This window comes from Dermacentor variabilis, chromosome 1 (genome assembly GCF_050947875.1).
Source record: "Dermacentor variabilis isolate Ectoservices chromosome 1, ASM5094787v1, whole genome shotgun sequence".
Taxonomy (NCBI): domain Eukaryota; kingdom Metazoa; phylum Arthropoda; class Arachnida; order Ixodida; family Ixodidae; genus Dermacentor; species Dermacentor variabilis.
The window spans coordinates 291444306-291463129 of NC_134568.1; the positions used below are offsets into that span (position 1 = coordinate 291444306).

An 18824-nucleotide genomic window follows, 5' to 3' on the forward strand; every position below is an offset into this window, starting at 1 on the left:
AGTTCTAGTTACTGTAGGTCAGTGGACGTGGCGTAGTCCTGCTGAACACGATTTTGCGTGTTCGACTCGCTACCGCGGAGGCCGCGTTAGAATGGAGACGAACGCATAGTCCCTTCAGTACTTAGTTTTATGTAAACTTCAAGTATGAGATGTAGGGGAACGTAGTCCACAGCCTTCTACTTCGGTGTATCTTACATCGGACCCTATAAGCGAGTCTGCTCTGAGGAGATGAAAACGGTTCTGTCAACCAATCAGCTATAAATATTAAACAAATGACTCGATTCTTGTTGTAAAATCGTGTATTATACTTGCATCGTATTAAAAAATTTAATTCTTGGGATTTATTTACCAAAGCCACAATACGATTGTGAGGCTTGCTGTTGTGGGTGACTACGGAATAATCTTGACCACCTTGGTTTCTTTAACGTGGATCCAATGTACGGTACAATGGTCTTCTTGCATTTCGCCACCGTTGAAATGCGGCCACCGTGGCCAGGATTCGATTCTGCGCCCTCGGGCTTTGCAAGCGCAACGCGAAAGCCACTGGTATACGCCATCACGGTGCGTCTTGCATCGTGTAAGCCTTAGCATGAGGCAAATGAAATTAAGCGTTACAGCATGAAAAGGGAATGACATGGAGTTGCGCAGGTTCTCAAAATGCAACAAAAGCCGTTGCGCCTCCTGTATTGCAGTGTCGTGGCTTGGCTGCGCCGTGTTTGGGGAGTGCTCATGCTTGGTGCGCGTTGACTAAGAAGCAACTTGCAGTAGTGCAAACGAAGAAGACAGGAGGAAGGAAATAACTTTATGAATCCCTAAGGATAAAGATTTGGCTATAATAGCCGCAAAACTTTACATCAATGTATCTGCACACCGGCTTACTTTAGATTCGTGGAAATCCGTGTTGGTCATCACACGACACCATCTAACGCTAAATAATAAACCAATGTCTCAAACTGTGTGTCTGCTCTTTATATATGTTGTGTCTCTAACTATGAAAAAAGAAAAGGCATTCGAAGTTCTCTTCCAAGATCAAAAGAGTCGACGTGGAAATATGTATCGTCGTGGAGATACGTATCTCATAGAACTCGGCTTGTGCTAACTTCGTAAGTATTAAACGACATCATTAAAGACAACCTCCTTATTTACAGCAAGCTAACGGAAATAAAGTCTTCATACGAGGTGCCACAGTGCATTGGTTTTGAGGAGTCGCAGGCTCGGATCATGCCACCGTTTACATCCGTTAATCGAGGGGTATGTGAGCTTCGACTCCAGAGCGCTTCCGGGACCTTTTGACCATTTCTCATTAGACGGCGTTTCATTTCCTGCCAACTGCTTTTACCATTCCGAATGTGGCAGCTGAAAATATTGAAACACTTTCGGTGATATATTAATTAAGGAGCGCGTACTATGCCTTGTTTTGATCTCATATACGGGCAACGCAAAGGCGGGTCAAACAAAATAGCCAAACTCACGGCAGATAATAGCTCTGAAGGCATGTCTGTACACTTAAAACATCTTTGTGCTCGTGCCGTGACCGGAGACGTTGCGTGTGCGCGTGTATATTTAAGGAAAACGTCCTAAGCACCGTTCGATCTTATCCCATCCGATCTTATGCTTTACTGTATGGCGATTTGTTTTGACACGGTACATCGTGTATTCTTCACCGCATGGCAGAGCTGTAACGTGGCGAAGCTGATTATAAGGAATCACTTATTATGCAACGCATACAAAACGCTTGTCATCGGGCTTTTCATACTAAAGCCGCAACGTTGAGTTGAGGGACGTCGTAGTCGAGAGGCTTTGGACTAATTATGAACAGTTTGGCTTCTTTAGTGCGTCGCCCAAAGCTCGCGGTGCATGGGTGTTTTTAATTGCGTCTGGCGTCCCCACTCACAAAGCTGACGCTGCGACTTCGCGATGAACAGGACACACCATAGCCGCTGGGCCATTTGTGAAACAACATTGGACCTAGGTTTGCTTACCCCGATTAGTGGGCGCGTACACGTTCACTGCGATCCGGACTTTGGCATGTCGCTTTCTATGGTCACATTGGATCCGTCACACGCACTTTGCAAACACACCAACGGCGTTCGATCTTCGCCTATACTTGACTGCAGAACCGAAGAACGTTCAACCGTTTAACTAGGAGTCGTAGCAGTCGTAGCCGACAGAAATGTGAACCACAGAACACCTATACAAACTTAGAGAAGGGAAACTGTACCTTCCACAGTGCTACGGAAATAAGCGTAGCGGTGGCGTCGTGAACTAAAGTATGTGACCACGGGCGGCGCTGTACAACAGGAAACGGAAACGGGGTTTTGCACAGTATGGTCGCTTTACCTACTGGGTTCTGGCTGATGCGCATCGATCGTGCTCCCGCCAGTTAGGTTGCTGTGTGGCAAACGTAGCGCCTACATATGTATGTAGGCGCTACGTTTGCCACACAGCAACCAAACTGGCGGGAGCACGATCAAGGCGCAGCAGAATATATGTAGCGCTGAGTCATATCGAGTTAAGGCAAACTCTGAACTGACTTTTAAGGGCATCCCGAGCGGTTTTTCGTTTATTACGCTGCCGTTACGCCGAGTTGTGCCGCCGCGCTCCAGCTGTTGCATTTCGTGTAGGGCTACTGACAGAGTGCGGTTTCCAGGTGGCACGATGGCCTCGACTGGAATAAACGCACACACCAAAGATTGAGTAAGCTTGAAAATATTTTATTTGCATTTTACAAGTACAACAAAAAGCACACGTCTACGGATCCACACAAACGCGGTTACATAGTCAAGAACATAGTCAAGAAATGGCTCATTAATAAGGGTAGCACAGACGCACAAGAAAGAAGACCTAAGCTACAAAACGTACAGTCGGCTGCTAAACATAACTTCCCTGTCACCGCGTGTCACTTTTATACAGCATCTTTAGAGCACTACCAGGCCGGGTAATTTGGCGAAAAGAACGCAACAGCTTACGGCCGTCAGCTGCCTCTTCCTTACGGGTGTCATAATTATCCTAATCTCCGCATCAACGTCGTGCAAGTCCGCATACAGGTATCTGTATCTGAACCACATGTGCCAGCTTAATACATGTGTAGTGAAATTATGATAACCACTGCGTCTTATCAAACGTATTGGTTTTGCAAATGCGCATTACAGCTGACGGAACGACATACTGTAAGTGAAGCACAAGAGAACAAGGACAAAAGGAGGATGCAACACTTGAAGAAGAAGTGAAGAATTAGTAGGCGTACAGCAAACAAGCGATGACGGAGAACACACAATGATGCATCGGGTGTTCTGTGACATCGGTTTGCGTACTTACGGTGTTATGGAGATCAACGGCATAAAAACGTACCTTCAAGCGTATTCCGTCAACCTCCGCCGCATTCATTATGATAATCAACGCCTAAACAAAATGAGGCACTATTTTTTGCCAAGAGTAGACCTCTTTACAGCAAGTCTGTGTAATGACTCGCAGACGAAACCAGCATGCTTTCGAAAATGTTTTACCGCCGTAGTATTCGAACGCCAACGGCCAGGAAACACATCGATACCAATAGGCTGTCGGCTGTCGGTGGTTAATCAAGTACAAAAACCTTGACGCTATGACTAAAAAGCAGCTTCAACAATCAAATTAAAAAAAAATCAACTGCCTATTTACCTGAGGTAAAAAAACATCCTTAGACACCTCGATTGTTCATGTCAATGGTTTGTGTAAATTAAAAAAATCAGCATGTTCAGCGCCCCTAGCAGAGAAAGCACCAATTAAAGTATTCGACCAAATTACAGTAGCTCCACTTGCGCGCTTACGCTGAAACGCGCCTCGATTGATTTTTCGCCCTCTGTGGCCATTTGTTGAACTTGAGAGTGTGCGGGGCCTGTGTGAACTCAGTACCTACATTTCATGTTGTTTTCCTGGCTTCGTCAACGCTTCGCCTGCTTGTTGTACGCCTGCGCCACCTTTATAATTTGAAACTAATTCATTATAGTTTACGCACGGCATAATTATTTTCTTACACAGCGTGATCGTCAGTAATTTTTAGATTACTGCGCGAAAACCTTGCTTCTTGACGTCCACGTTCACTGATGACCGGCTGGTTGATATTGCAACTGGCAATGTCATTACCGTTGAAAAAAGTAACAAAAAGTAATTAAATAGAACATTTTAGGACAGAAAAGTGTGTTATCTGTACAAAATACTTCTAAAAATAAATTTAGAACTTGCAATAAAAAGCATAAAAGTCAAGCAACCTGCCCCATGTGTAACTGCAAAACACTGGCTACATTGGGCCATTTTAGTTTAAAAGAAAAGAATTTGTAACTATCGTGTTTTATTATCACTTGCTCAAAACTTGTAATTAGTTTTCAGTTATTAAGAATTGACGTGGTGCAAAATTATAATGTAGGTAAGCACAAAAGTGTGGCAACTATGTGTTTTTGCGAAAATCTGGTATTAATGGGTAAATTTTGAACAAAATGCGTCATATTCTCAGTTTTATTCCTTGTGAAAACAAAAAATAAACATTCTTATGCAGTTGTAAGATATACTGACGTAGCAAAACTTGACCATTACTAATAAGCGGTCAGTTTTGACAACACGCCCATTGGCCGCAGTTTCTCACGTACCTTACAACATACAAGTTTAAAAACCGCCACTCAAACAAACTCAACAATAATTTGGCCAACAATGCAAGTGTGTCTGTTAATATTTATGAAAGCATCTAAGTTCCTGTGAAATTGAAATCCAAGCCATGTATGACGTTTATCTGCTGTCATGTCATCTCATATTTTCATGACTAACTCAGTTATTTGCGCAATAAAGCGTTGGCTAAAATATTTAGAAAGCAAGTTATGTACATGCGCGTGTTACTAAACGTTCCTTCTCTTGTTTAGTATATGCATCATGTGACGCTGTAGCAGACGACATAGCAGACGCCACGATCATCACGGGCGCCTTCTCGCAAATTTGTTGCTTGTAGAGTACTTAGTAGCCTTCGAGGACGCAGAATTGTGTCGGGGATATCGCCAGTCTTTTTGCGCGTTTATATTGCTCCCTTAAACGTGTCCAAGTGCTCATAGACGTAGCACAATTTGCGCATTTCTGTTCGCACACAGTTTGCGCGCAATGTTCTGAAGTCCATATTCTTGCTTACACGGATGACGTTGCAGCGTTTTGTTCAGACCAATGAAGGATGACTTGAGTGATACTGCATTTTTTTCTCTTTACGTAGCGAAAGCGCTATAAACTGGCATAAATGTTGTAGCTGCTTATACGGGGATTTGCAGACGGCGCTTCCAGAAACGTTTAAACTTTAATGGCCGGTTGATTTGGTGAGCATGTGGGATACCCTATGTGCAGAGAGAGTGGTGTTTACTTGTGGCGGAACACAATCAACCTCCTTTATAGAACAGGATGGTGCGATGGATGCGACTAGACTTCATTTGTTCGCGTTATAATTCGCAGTGTGTTCTTTGCAAGCATACTGCGCTGCGTGCTCAGTGGGGCTCCTCTTGCTATCGTGCGAACCACGGTGCGGTGCGAACGCAGTCTGCGAAGCATTTCCATTGCTCAGGTCGTAATGGCAGCTGCTCAGCCAGGCCGACCGTTTGCTTCACCCGTCTGCAGTGCCAAAGACTTTCGCAAAGACAGCTTTTCATTGTATAATCATTGTGAGTTCCGCAAGAGTCCTCGCTAGTAGATTTGGCTTCTGCTATCGCGATTCTGTTTTCATTTACCTGAATTCCAGCTGCAACACAAATACAATTACAAAGAACTTTCGCGTGAATGTTGTGTTACGTGCCCCCCAGGGCTGAGCCGTTTCATCGTACGTAACTTTACGCTGGTAACAGCGCGAAAGCCTGAACGTATGAGAAATTAGAATTGGTTGGTTTGTGTTGGCTTCGTGGTTACGTTCGTACGCGTGTACCAACCAGAATCATACGTCTCGATTGTTGTAACGGCAATGTTCGTTAACTTTTGTTTGAATTTTATTTTTTTAGATCGGCTTCCTTCTGCTGAGAAGGAGCATCCGTTTTGTTTCTGTGCTTTCTGGTTGTCATACGATGCTCCCTATACGCGTCTCCATTCTGCCCCCCAGCCCCCCACCCCGCTTTTTTATTCTCGCGAGAATTTTGCGACAGCTTGGAATACGCTGCCAATTTCTGTATACTGTATATGAATATCTGTGCGTTACGAGTCAACGTTGGATTGTCGGGTAGCAGGACGTTACATGAAAGCCCCGCGACGAAGTCAAAGCAAAAAGCTGGTCTGTGCAATGGTCACTACCGAGAGTTTTGTGCGCGATATATAGACATGATTATGAACGTGCAGATACCTTCCGAAGTACCTGTCGGGCATCCGCCAACAAATTATAACCACAATCAGCTGTCGGTAAGAACCGTAATCGGTAGCATCGATCACGCGGAGTCAGTAACGGCTTTCTTTTACTCCTCGTTTTGGATGCGGAATCAGCACACATGTAAGCAGCCCTACCCATACAAATGTCGTTGCCGAGGTCAGGCAACTGTCAGAGGTGCGCACCCGTACGGCGTCACTTCAGTGTCACTAAGCCTAGAAAAGTAGTCATTGCCATGGTCAGGCACGTACCCAAAGAGGGGTGCGGGGGAGCCTGCTCCCCCCTCCCCCGAAATTATGCGGCATACCCCCCCTCCCCGCCCACGCCACCACTCCTCACACATATTCCTAAAGCGCCGACAAATCAATCTATTCCGCAGTCAATATTTTGCTGCCTTTTACAGTGAAAGCTGTATGTGACTAACCCAATACAATTTTTATGTCACCATCTATTCAACGATCACGCGCATCGCTGTTGCTTCGTTAGTTCTACGTTCTTTGTTTAGACTGATCCATAGGCCAGGAAAAGGACTCTGTTCATAGTCAGCTGGTCTGTATGCTCGTGGAACGAGTTGTACGTGGCCGGAGAAAACGCCATTTGCGCTTAACTTTTTCTTTTTGCTTCATTATTTCCTCGAGTGACGGCTCGCCGCGACGCTGTCAGATCCTCGGAACCATATATACGCGATATGGTTTGGATAAGGTGGAAAATAAAATATTGCAAAACAGCGTCCATCATCAGGCCCTGCAATAACCGTTAAACCCAAACGCAATATGACTCTCACGCGTTACCTTATGTGAATTTTCCCTAATTGTACAGCACTTATCGTGCAAAATTGGCAACTGGAAACAAGAGTCGTAAGGAGTTGAGAAATTAAGGTATCTTTACTAAGGGAAAGAGCCGAGGACAAGCCAAACAGGAAGGAAAAGGTAAAATTAACAAATTTAACCGTTTTTTGTGAAAATATTGAGGGATCAACATCTTTTTATTTAAAAAAGGAAGATGAAATGCGGCCGGAAGTGGAGTATGATTCCGTGTGTATTGAATGACGGTTCTACAGTTATCAGTCGAGCCGTCCGATGTAGCCATTCTGCAATGCTTATGTGGGGGGTTTTCTAACTTTCCCCAGTGGGCGCAGTACGTACAGAACCGCAGCGTCCTGTGCTCTACGCGGTTGTACGGGACTGCAGTGACCACGCATCGTTCCGCAACTTCCGGAATAACAGCACGAGGCCGTTTTGGCACTTAAATTGGTAGAGCAGTAAACGAGGGATTCAAAAGAACTGTGATTGTTCCGGAAATATATGTATAATTCTTCCAGAGCTAATTCCAAAAATCCTACTAGAAATCTTTATTTTCGCTTCTTCACTTGTTCTTGTCAGTGTTCTTCCTGCGCTTCTTTCATGCGCGAGTTCGTTTGATGTGGTTCCTTGTTAGCCAAGTAAAGGAGATGTGTATATCATAGGGGGCGGGGGGCGTACCTGTGAGGTACACCTTATTTGAATTCTATTTTGCGAGTTTACGCGCCTTTACGACGAATAGTGGGCATTATTCACATTTTCACCATCAGAAGCCCCCCCTCCACCCCCCCGCCCGCCTAGAAAGGTTACCGGTTGCTCACCCCCCCCCCCCCCCCCCGAAGACAATCCTGGTACGTGCCTGGCCATGGTACTTAGGTAGAGTGGCCGATAGCATACTAATTTGAAACGAATAACGGAAGCATCGTTTACAGACTTCGATTTTATTGATGGGCACCAACGACACAAAGAACAGTATGCGGAAAGCGGCCACCGGGATCAGGAATCCCGCGACGTCGTGCTCAGCAGCAGCAGTGCTTAACACAGGCAATCAGCCATTGCAGCGGGCTCACGAACTTTGCGCGAGCGTCGGCACAGAGCAGAGGTGTGCCCCGGTAACGCATACCCACCTTAGACCGAAGTTCCCGTGCTGTATCGAAATCCCTAGTCTATTGGCTTGCGCTGCAGAAAATCTGTGGTTCACTGCTGCAATTCTTACCTGGTTAGCGTCGCGAGAAAAAAAAAATTGAAAGTTTGAAGGCGGTTCCACATCTAGTTGAAGTCGATGAAAGACAATGTCTTCCTCGGCGATTTCGGGGTGAGAATGGGGTCTGTGAACCGCACGTTTTATTGTAAGCCGCGCTAGAGCAACAAAGTCCGGTGTCTCCGATTGGAAAGCGGACGTCGCGACCTCGCCGATCAACAGGACAACGTAACCGTCGGTACACTTGTGAAAGAACATCGGTCCTGCGTTTCCTTACGCTTGCGAGTAACGAGCAATCGAGCGCCTCTCTCCTCTTAGAGTTACTGCATAGGTAGCATATACGTTCAGTGACTAGTGCAGCGTAGCAAACTAGAGCGCACTAGCTCATGTTGATGACTTTGTCTTTCATATCAATAATTTATCTCTCTCTCTCTCTCATTCCATGACGCTCCCCCATGTACTAAAGTTCCCTGGCGCTATCGCGCCGTAGCGCTCCTCTACGTGCTGAGGGCGGAGTCACTGCGCATGGCACTTTATGGCGTCACCCGTAGCGTGAGGGGAGTATACGAAGAGCGTCGGACTTTAAAAAAAAGTTAGGCGCGCCGACGTGGACATTTACGTCCGTATCTGCACAACCTTCGCAGTAGGCGCACATATATAAATATCGCTATATCCAGGCTCGCCAATGAAGATATTGTGTAAAACACACACACACACACACAAAGAAAACTGAAGAGTCAGCTTTCTGGCCACGGGCAGTACCCTTGATATCAATAAACAACAGCATATCATAAAACGAAGCTTTATTGCGCGCAACGAAGCCCCCCGCTCCCGCTTTCGTCGACACATAAACACACACACACACACACACACACACACACACACACACACACACACACACACACACACACACACACACACACACACACACACACACACACACACACACACACACACACACACACACACACACACACACACACACACACACACACACACACACACACAAAAACGCGCGCGCGCGCGCGCGCACAGTGATGGACATAACAAACCAAAAGGGGGGGGGGGGTGTTTCTTAGGTCTGAACGACCTCATTATTTATCGTTTAAATGAAAATGCGGCTTAATTTGTACTATGCGTACCCACTGTCGAGGGACAACTAACTATACGACCCTCGTACCATGCTGCGCAAATACTACAGTATTAGGCAATAAGACTGAGAGGCGGGCTAGTTGGTTAGACTTGATTGTGGAAAGTTTTGCCTACACTTAACGAAGACAAAAAGAAGAGGACTAAACACTACCGCCGTTTATGTGTCCTTTTCTCGTTATCTTCGTTTAGTGTGCGCAAGGCTTTCTACCGTATTCGCAGTATTTGCATTGCATCACGTAGTATACAGGGTGTCCCAACTATCATGCGCCAAGATTTAAAAATATACAAATGCAACGTAGCTGCACAGAACCAACGTAATGTCGTTTGCCGTGGCTTGCAGATACCCAGATAAATTTTTGCATTCTGCCTAATGACATAATTAATCTTAATTAATCAACTTCTCAAATATTGTAATTAGATTAAATGTGTCAATGAGAAAAATGTAGAGCAACAAAAAGAACTCCCAATACAGCTTTCCGTTACTCCATATGTGCAACATTAATGCGTTCTTCCGAGCTTGAAAGAAGCCCGCGAGTACATGCAAAATTGCCGCATGACTGGCTGCTTGAGGCATATTGTGTGTATTCGCGGGCTTACGCTCGTAAGAACACTTTTATGTAGCACGTATTGGGCAACAGAAAGCTGTATCGGGAATTTTTCATGTTGCTCTACAATTTTCTGACTGACACTTTTAATCTAATTATAATATTTTGAAGTTGATTAAATAATAGTAATTATGTAGTTAGGCGGAATGCAAAATATTGTCCGAGTATGTCCAAGTGACGGCAAATAACATTACCTTGGTTCTGTCCATCTATGTGGCATTTGCTCATCTTTAAATCTTGGTGCATGATAGTCGGGGCACCATGTATATTAAATGTACAGTTGGGAAAAGAAAGGACAGCCGGCCCTTGCTGCCAGTGGGCGACATGAGCGTTTCTACAGTGGGCGGCTGGCCTATATTTCTTCACAATTGGGTGTACAATGTGTTGTGAATCAATACCGTGTCTTTTTTTTTTTTTTTTTTTTGCGAGGACTGCCAAACACTCCTGAAACTAGAGCGCTCAAGGTAAAAATGGAATCACCTCCGTGCCTCCATCGCCAGCAACCATGAGCATGCATCATTCAAGACTCCCGTTTTGAACATGAACACGTCAACATATTGAACGCGACTCCTCTTTGTAACGCCACAATGGCATCAAGAGTATTTAAATAAATAAATAAATAAATAAATAAATATGATTTGTTGAGAAGACGAATTATCTGGAACGGCGTACATAAGAAAAACACGTTAGGTGTTCTAATTTTCTGACTACAGTCAAATCCAATAATTGTACTATTTCATGTAGCTGTTGACAATATAATAGTTGTACGGTAGTACAGTTGTATAGGCCGTGCAGCAGGAGAAAGTTTCTTTTTCAATGGGAAACAAACTGGACGCTCAAGGAGTGCAAGAAAAAACGTGCAGAGGAAAGGTCAGTTGTGGGCTTCCTCTGACGTTTCCCAGTCTGTGTCACGTGGGCCAAGCCGTATTTCTTATTTCGTCGTCTTACAGTGTACTATACACTGCAGTCGTGATGATAACGGTTGGTGGTGGTCACTTCCCTCATACGTCATCGATACGCCAAGGCGAAGCTTAGTATACTAGCTGTTTTGTCCAGCTTGTCTAGAATTTTACTTGGCGGCGCATGGTAGGCGTGCTGTTCTTCTCCTTGTGTGTGCCTGCCGCCCCTGAAAAAGTGATGATCGCGACGTTTGTAACCGTTTAACTCTTTCCTTACCAGGCCTATAGCGATCGATCAATTTATCCACAGCTTTTCTACACGTTCTTAAACATGTCTGCTGGAATGGTTCTGCTAGTAACGATGCGCGCCGTGTGAAATGACGATCCAACCTAAGCGATTGGTCAGATTTGACAATTTTGGCATATTGGGGAGTCTGAAAAAATAAAACCTTGAATGGAGCTGTCGTCGAGACTAGCCTCCAGTGCTCCTAACACTTCCTCAATCAAAGGACAAAAAAAAAAAAAAAAAAGCGCTTAGAAGCTTCTGTCGGGTTGTCTAATTTTCCGATACGACGTCTAAGCTGTTTTAACGATGTCTCAAACAACGGTAAATGATCATGAGTGCGTCTTAGTTTGATGATTGTGTTCGGATAATATAAATTACACGGTTATTTTTCCCATCGTGGATTGCCTTTCTCCATTCGACAGCGTATGTACAAATTATTAAAAGCAATCCTTCCGTCGTGCGGGAATTTCACTCACACAAGAACATGCTTTGATAATTTTATTCGACTGATATAAACTGCAACTTTACTTTTCCCATCGTGGTTTGCTTTAATCTATCAGCGTTTTGATACCATATGTATAAATTATTACGAGCAATCCTTCCCGTTGTATGGTGTTTTCATTCACACGACAGCACGCAGTCGATTTCAGACATGCCTTCGGTCAAAGCTTGACTAGCACTGTATTAATTCTATCGCATTTAGAACCCCGCTTGTGCGAGTGCCCTTATTCATTACTGTACAATATTGTGAAACACTCCACATTACTGTACAGTACTGTACAGGAAATGAACAAAGCACGTGGACGCTCCAGCGCTAATTGAACGCGCACTAGACTAGCTTGCTTGCGCAGAAAAGACGATCGACCGCAATAATCGATTAATCAAGTACGAGGAGGCTTCTGCATACTCCCTGACCTGACAACCATTGCTTCTCGAGCCTAAAGAATGCACTAAAAACGAGACAGGTGCCTGCGGCAATTAGAAAAACAAATGTTCCCTGTGCAAATGTTCCCTGTACCCGTTTTCACATTTGCGAAGCTACTGCTTTCCCGCATAGAATCGATATCACTGTGGCCAATATTGACGCCAAGTGATTTGCATAATACTTTCTTGCGTTGTCGCAAGAAAGCAAGTTGAGCGTTAGGAGTCCGGCGCATATTTTGAATATATCTCTGAATTTTCATTTGCTCTCAGTACTTATTGTCCTCGGGGATGTTCCTAGAGGTGTTTCTTTCAATTTTCACATAAACGTTCTCAAAAAAACTCCCTCCACAGTTGTTACTGCTTTACATCTTGACAGTCTTCACAAAACGCCCTAAAGACGAAGAGGACAGGAACACATAGGACAGGACGGGCGCTGAACTTCCAACTAGCGTTTATTTCAAACTATCATTCATTTTATGCTCTGCACATCAGGTACAACATGTACGCATCATCATACAGAAGATTGCATAACTCAATCATCTCATACATAAGATTGTATAGTCAATGCTTTTACGTGTCTATATAGGTACCTCGAAAGAAATATAGGTATCTAGACACGTGAACGAATTGACTATACGATCTTGTGTATGAACTGATTGACTTAGCGCCCATGCCAGCAGTGGAAGGCGGAACGCTACCGTGGCACTGCCGCATACAATCCTTTGTATGATGATGCATGCAAGAGGTACTTGATGCGTACAGTATAAAATGGACGATCGTTTGAAATAAGCGCTATAGTTAGAAATCCAGCGCCCGTCTTGTCGTCGTTAGCGCATTTTCTGAACACCGTCAAGATAAACCAACTCGCCCAAATCGAGGTATTGTTGCTTTACATCCATTCAAAACACCAGTGAACAGGCTGTCGTTTTATGTGTCACATACGTTTCGACTATACTACGTCTTGAAATGAAACGTTAAAATATAAAATCACAGAAAATAAGCACATTTCTAGCACTAAGGAAAGAATTACATTAGCGGTGTCAATGATAGGTCATTGCCGATATCCTGCAGTGCCAACGTCACAGTGAAGCCAAGGACAGTTCATGAGGCGTAATCACCACATCGAAATAATAAACATGGTAGGCATTGCGTTGTACGGTTTGTACTCGTGGTTTCCCCACAAGCGCCCAGTTTCAGTTTCCCCGCGGAAAAAGTAAGAAAATTTCTTCTGCTGGTAGGACCTAGGAGAAGGACTTCTCGCGCGATTTGAAAACTAATAGCAGATCACTTCGTCAATTGCTATGAACTTTACATTTTCTGAAGCCATATAAATGCGATAGTTAAGGTTAATTAGTGCATATAACTAATTAGCGAGAAAATTAAGACCGTAGTCTGTTTTCTGACGTCCGCCATTCTCGATTATCCGGTTTCTTTTAAAAAATCGCGTTCTTATTTTGAGCGCTCTATAAGAATTTTCGGTAGTCCTCGAAAATACATCGCGTATAAGACTAGACAGCGCTGATGTGGCGCACATCATAGATGAAATTCGCGTTCTTTCTTTCTTCTTTTTTTTTTTTGACCCTGATTCGAAGCAAGTGGCGTGTTGGAAGAACCTTTGGTGTGGCCAGCTCCATGCCGAGATACAATTTGTTCTCAATATACATTTTGCTCTCTCCGGGTCCCTCCCTGTACAGTTATTGCAATTATCGAGAGCAGCTAGGTCGTGCCATTTTCTGCACGGTAGGAGTGAATATACAGCGTGCGTTGTTGGTCATGTGCATGGTTTTCACGGCCCTCAGCTCCGCTGCAGGACGAAAAGCCGCAGTGTGAATGCTGCTATGACGACGCAGTTGAGCAGAGGCCTCTCCTCGTGGCGTAGAGGCGTCCGTCCGCCTTCGCTGGTGCCGATTTCCTGTAAGAAAAAAATAATAATACAAATTTCAGGAATTTGAATATATATATATTTTTGAATACAACTTATCGCGATCGCAATGCAATATTCCAGTACTGGGTAAATTTTGATGGGGAAGAAAAAAGAATGTTGTTAAAAAGAAAAATGATGCGTCCGGCTGGCTCTTAATGACTTTAGCAGAAAGCAGCACAATGGACACGACACGATGGAGAGACTGACCAACCTAGGTGTTCTCACTCGTTTGTCACTTCGTGTCCTGTCTGTTGCACTGTTTTCCTGCTGAAGAAAACGGTGAAGCTGACACGCATCCAAAGGGGTCAAGAACGACAGGATGCCTCTTTCACCGCGGCCTTGAAGGTCTGGTCAGGCGTGCTTAGAGAAAGTGAAAATCTTCATCGCCAATGATGCTTTATTTATTTATTTACTTTCATATACTATTTTACTGTAATCAGTAAAATTGAATTAGCCGATATAATTTCTACATTTGTCTTTCTACAGCAAGCTAAAGAGCAGTCGTTATGGAATGCGAAGAGTTCTAGCACAGATGACGTGTCCTTTGATGGTGACCGTATTTCAGAGCGTCCTGGCAATTGGACTTGCAAGCCATTGCAAGACTTCGTAGACCAATTTAGTCACGATATCTCGGACGCCTCTCTTTGGAATTCTTTAGGAACCAGCGGCAGCTACACACTGTGCCGTGGGACTGCCAACTTTAAGCCTAGCAGCTTTGCAAGAAGAGGCTACAGTCGAAGTGAAGAGGTTAGCAAAGGCCCGCGCATGCTACTCGATATATAGTATGAAGGGTGAAGGGACACTTTTACACGTAACGAGCACGCACAATGCTGAAGAAGAAACCGTACGCAACGAACTTCTGACGCCCATGAACGGTTCGGCGCGCCGCCTCTTCACGCAGCTCGACGGCCATGCCGTTGTTACGGCCGCGTTGCATGTCCTCGAACCATGCCTTTCCGCTGTGTTTTCTGAAGATTGGCCGCAACAGTGTTAAGTGACAATAAGTTTCAGGTGAATGATGAGTGTAAAAGAAGTCGGTATACACATTGATGTCGAGAACAAAGCGCCAGAAAACAAGGGCCGCTGTTTGTTCGCTTTTCTACGTCTTCTCTTCACAGCGGCCATCTGTCCTGAATTTTTCGTAATATTTGCGTATTTAGGATCGTTCTACAATTTTACGAGAATTTCAAGTTTTACGGAAAATAAATTCTGTTCGCAAAAATGTTTTAAAGCTACTGAAAGACGGCGCGGTACGAGATTGCAAAAACAAAAAAAAAAAGTTTGTGGTGGCACAATGCTGTGTGTTCTCATAGCAGCGCAAGAATCCATACACCGGAGGTACCTGCTTCCAGCAAGTTTCTTTTCAGAAGGGTGTTTTTTCTTTCTTTCTTGTTTTTTTTTTCTTTCATTACAAGCAGGATAAATCGGCAGCAGCAAAGTTGCTGATGAAGTCACTGATCTGTAAAGAGTGTTGTCAGTCTCTGGTGTTTCAGATTTACTACCCTAAGTCATAGTTAATAAAGTGTGTGTATCCAACAAAAGGTGTGCGCTCAGACCAAAGTGCGCGCTATCTCCGCTCCCTCTCGCCTGATTTGTCCTGTGTGCGAGATTTTCGCGAATTCTGAGGTTCACAGGTTGGCACGTGTACACCTGTTTGTTGCCCAACAATGTTGCCCAAAGTTCGCCCACTAAAGAGTTCGGCTGGTCGCCATCGAGCGCTACAGATGCTCTGACACGCGGCAGGTATTCACGTCGTTGAAACGGAGCGCTCCGGGAGTGTTTGGTTGGTTCCGTACGCGTGACAAAATTCGACCTGAGCGATCGTAGCCGCTCCGACCCTCGTCGGCGCGGCTCCAAAATCTTGCCGAGCTCCGATTACGTGGCGCCCGCAAATTTCCACTTGTTGCGCGGCCAAAGCCGAAGTCGCCATTTTTTCGGGTTTGTGCTAGAAAACGTTAATCTATTTTGGTACTAGCTCGCTGTATCTGTGCTGCAGTCGCATAATTGCGGAAGATGACCGTGGATCCGTTTCTGTCGCTTTAGGCGCGTTCGGCGGAGACGCTCTGGCTCTGATGGAGAGCGACTCCAGATCTGGCTGATCCGAGGCAGAGCGTTCGAGTGGGCCAGCCGAAGACACCATAAGGTTCGTGACTCACCGTTTTGGCAGTATTCATTTTTCACTCTCACTACGACGTGACACTGTGTACAACCGTGACAAAGAACAGCACTTACTTCCGTTTATGCCCGCCGTGGTTGCTCAGTGGCTATGCTGTTGGGCTGCTAAGCCAGAGGTCGCGGGATCAAATCCCGGCCACGGAGGTCGCATTTCGATGAGGGCGAGATGCAAAAGCACCCCTGTACTTAAATTTAGGTGCACGTTAAAGAACCCCAGGTGGCCAAAATGATTCCGGAGTCCCCCACTACGGCGTGCCTCATAAACAGATCGTGGTTTTGGAACGTAAAACCCCATAATTAATTAACTTTCTTCCGTTTGTGCCAGCGCTTGCGAAAGTAAAATTTATAGGAGCAGGAAAAATAATGATCTGGGCTTATAAACGGAACTAAACGGTACGACGATTACTAACAATGATTTTGCAAAAAGACAGAGCACGCTGCAATTTTTAAGCGTGCACTAAAAAGGCGTGTTGGTGTACTTTGCACTTGTATAAAATCCAAAATTTGCATTTATGTGGGCGTATACGTTTTTCGATTTCTTTGCTACCCCCCCCCCCCCCCACTACGTTATTTTCTTAAATAAAGTGCAGCGTCAGGTGTCGCGGGAGGACCACAAATTCAGAAATAGCGATCACACGCCGACGTCAACATTATACTACCTTTTATTGCTATTATAAAATAGAATTATAAATACCGCATGTTAAGAGGGAGCTTTAGCTCGGGACCAACTCCCATTCCGCTTATTTAAATACATGTAAAGCGCGAAAATGGTTTTTATGAGACAACCCCTAGACCTATTTGAATTAAATTTGTTACATTTGAGAGTCGCTGTTTTTAAAAAAGCTCAAGCTTCTGTAATAACGAATTCATCACTCGTAGTGACAAGGCTTTTGTAAGCGAGAAAATGACTAAAGCATGATGCAACTGTACAGGACGCTCTTTCTTGGGTATTTGCGATACAGCTTGCCTGTGCTGACCAACACCTGCAGAAGTAATATTCGTATGCTCGAAAGCGTCTTACGACTTTCTATTAAAACATTGGCCGCCTAAATCGAAAATCCGCTTGCCATATATTCACTAAATTTGAACTTTTTCTTTTAAATGCAACAATCGTCACCAAATGGGGTGCGGCGGTGTTCGAGAAGAACGACTTCTCCATTCTTATGTATTTAGATAGGAGCCCCCGAACTCCCGACTTTTGTATTCAAGTACATGTAAAAACATGTTCAAGTATGCAAAACCAACTCGCCCACATCAAGCTTCTGCTGCTTGTGATGTAAAACGCAGAAATGATATTATGAGACAACCTCTGGACTTACTGGAATTAAATGTGTCGCAAAGTTAAATTCTGGCAAATTTAGGCAGCAGGATTTTGATTCAGCTAGACCTCAAATTGTTTATAAAAATTGGCGGAACTTGGTAAACTTATTAAAAACTTGAAGCACAATGTTTCCAACTCTCTAAATCTGCACCACAAGCATATATGGCACTTCCGTAAACTTCACCTATTAGAGCACCTCAAGCGTATAAATTTGGTGTACGAATTTGCAGCTTACGGTAAATTGTTACAATGTTTGAAAGGGTTTTGAAAAAGTCGTATTCAGGTATAAGTCAGTGGTATAATTCAGAACGGTGTCTGATTCATCAGTTTTGCACCCTTTAGATGTATCCTTTGGTGCAGTTTAGAGAAGCATGCTATCGTTTCTTTTTATTGCCCAGTTTCATAGTTGTAAACTTGATACGTTTTTCTTTTCTTTTAAAATTGTGATATATATTGAACGACTAAATATGTTTTCCTATAGCTGCTGGACTTTGACTTTTCCTTTCACATGTAAACGTCAAAACCGGTTTTGTCATTGCCGAGAAAAATGTTTTCTCAGTTCTCGTGTACGTTGATGGGAGCTACAGATCGAGCTAAAGCTTCCTACTAAAGATAGCACTCTTCCTGTTTTCAGGTAGATATTTTGAAGCGGACATTGCCAGCTTGAGAAATAAAAGTATGGAGGTGGACAATGAAAAATTTTCAGAGACTGCACGACTTTTCGAACTTTAGCAGACGCGAGCCTGCATCAACGTCAGAATTTTACGTGACGAATTACATGTATTTTTTTGAGCAAAACGTGAACAAGGGGAATGCAGGAGCCAACGTTTCGACAAGTGGACTTGTCTTCTTCAAGGCGACATATGCTTTCCTCGCCACAGTATATATAGGAGGGGTTCTTTTAAAGGGGAGAGGGTGTGAGGCGGGAGGACGCGGAAACGAGGAAAAATGTGTTAGCGTGTCGAATTGAGAGTAAAGGAACGCTGTGTACAAGCTCAAAGTCAGGGCAACCCCCCCACCCCGGTCTGTCAACACACGCGTGTTAGCCGGCGTGTGAAGGGCGTCTGACACGCCGGCTGGAACAAAAAAAAAAAAATAAAGGGGGAAGGGGGGGAGAAATGGAAAAGAAAAAAGAAAAAAAAAGGGGGGCGGGGGAGATACGCCAAGAAATCCAACTAAGTGTTG

General features: G+C 44.4%; 1 protein-coding gene and 1 long non-coding RNA gene across 2 annotated transcripts in view; one reads left to right on the forward strand and one right to left on the reverse strand.

The window, feature by feature from the left end:
• The window catches only part of LOC142567263 (uncharacterized), a 33161-nt gene extending 29091 nt beyond the window's left edge, over positions 1-4070 (reverse strand). Inside the window, exons 1-2 of the long non-coding RNA XR_012825183.1 lie at positions 3896-4070; positions 1983-2111 (exon numbers count right to left, since the gene is read on the reverse strand). This is a non-coding gene — a long non-coding RNA (uncharacterized LOC142567263). The remainder of the gene's footprint in view (positions 1-1982; positions 2112-3895) is intronic.
• LOC142567368 (uncharacterized) overlaps positions 1-18824 on the forward strand; it is a 996706-nt gene that overhangs the window by 721539 nt on the left and 256343 nt on the right. Inside the window, exon 6 of the transcript XR_012825184.1 lies at positions 16187-16286. The gene's annotated coding sequence lies outside the window, so the exon portion shown is untranslated. The remainder of the gene's footprint in view (positions 1-16186; positions 16287-18824) is intronic.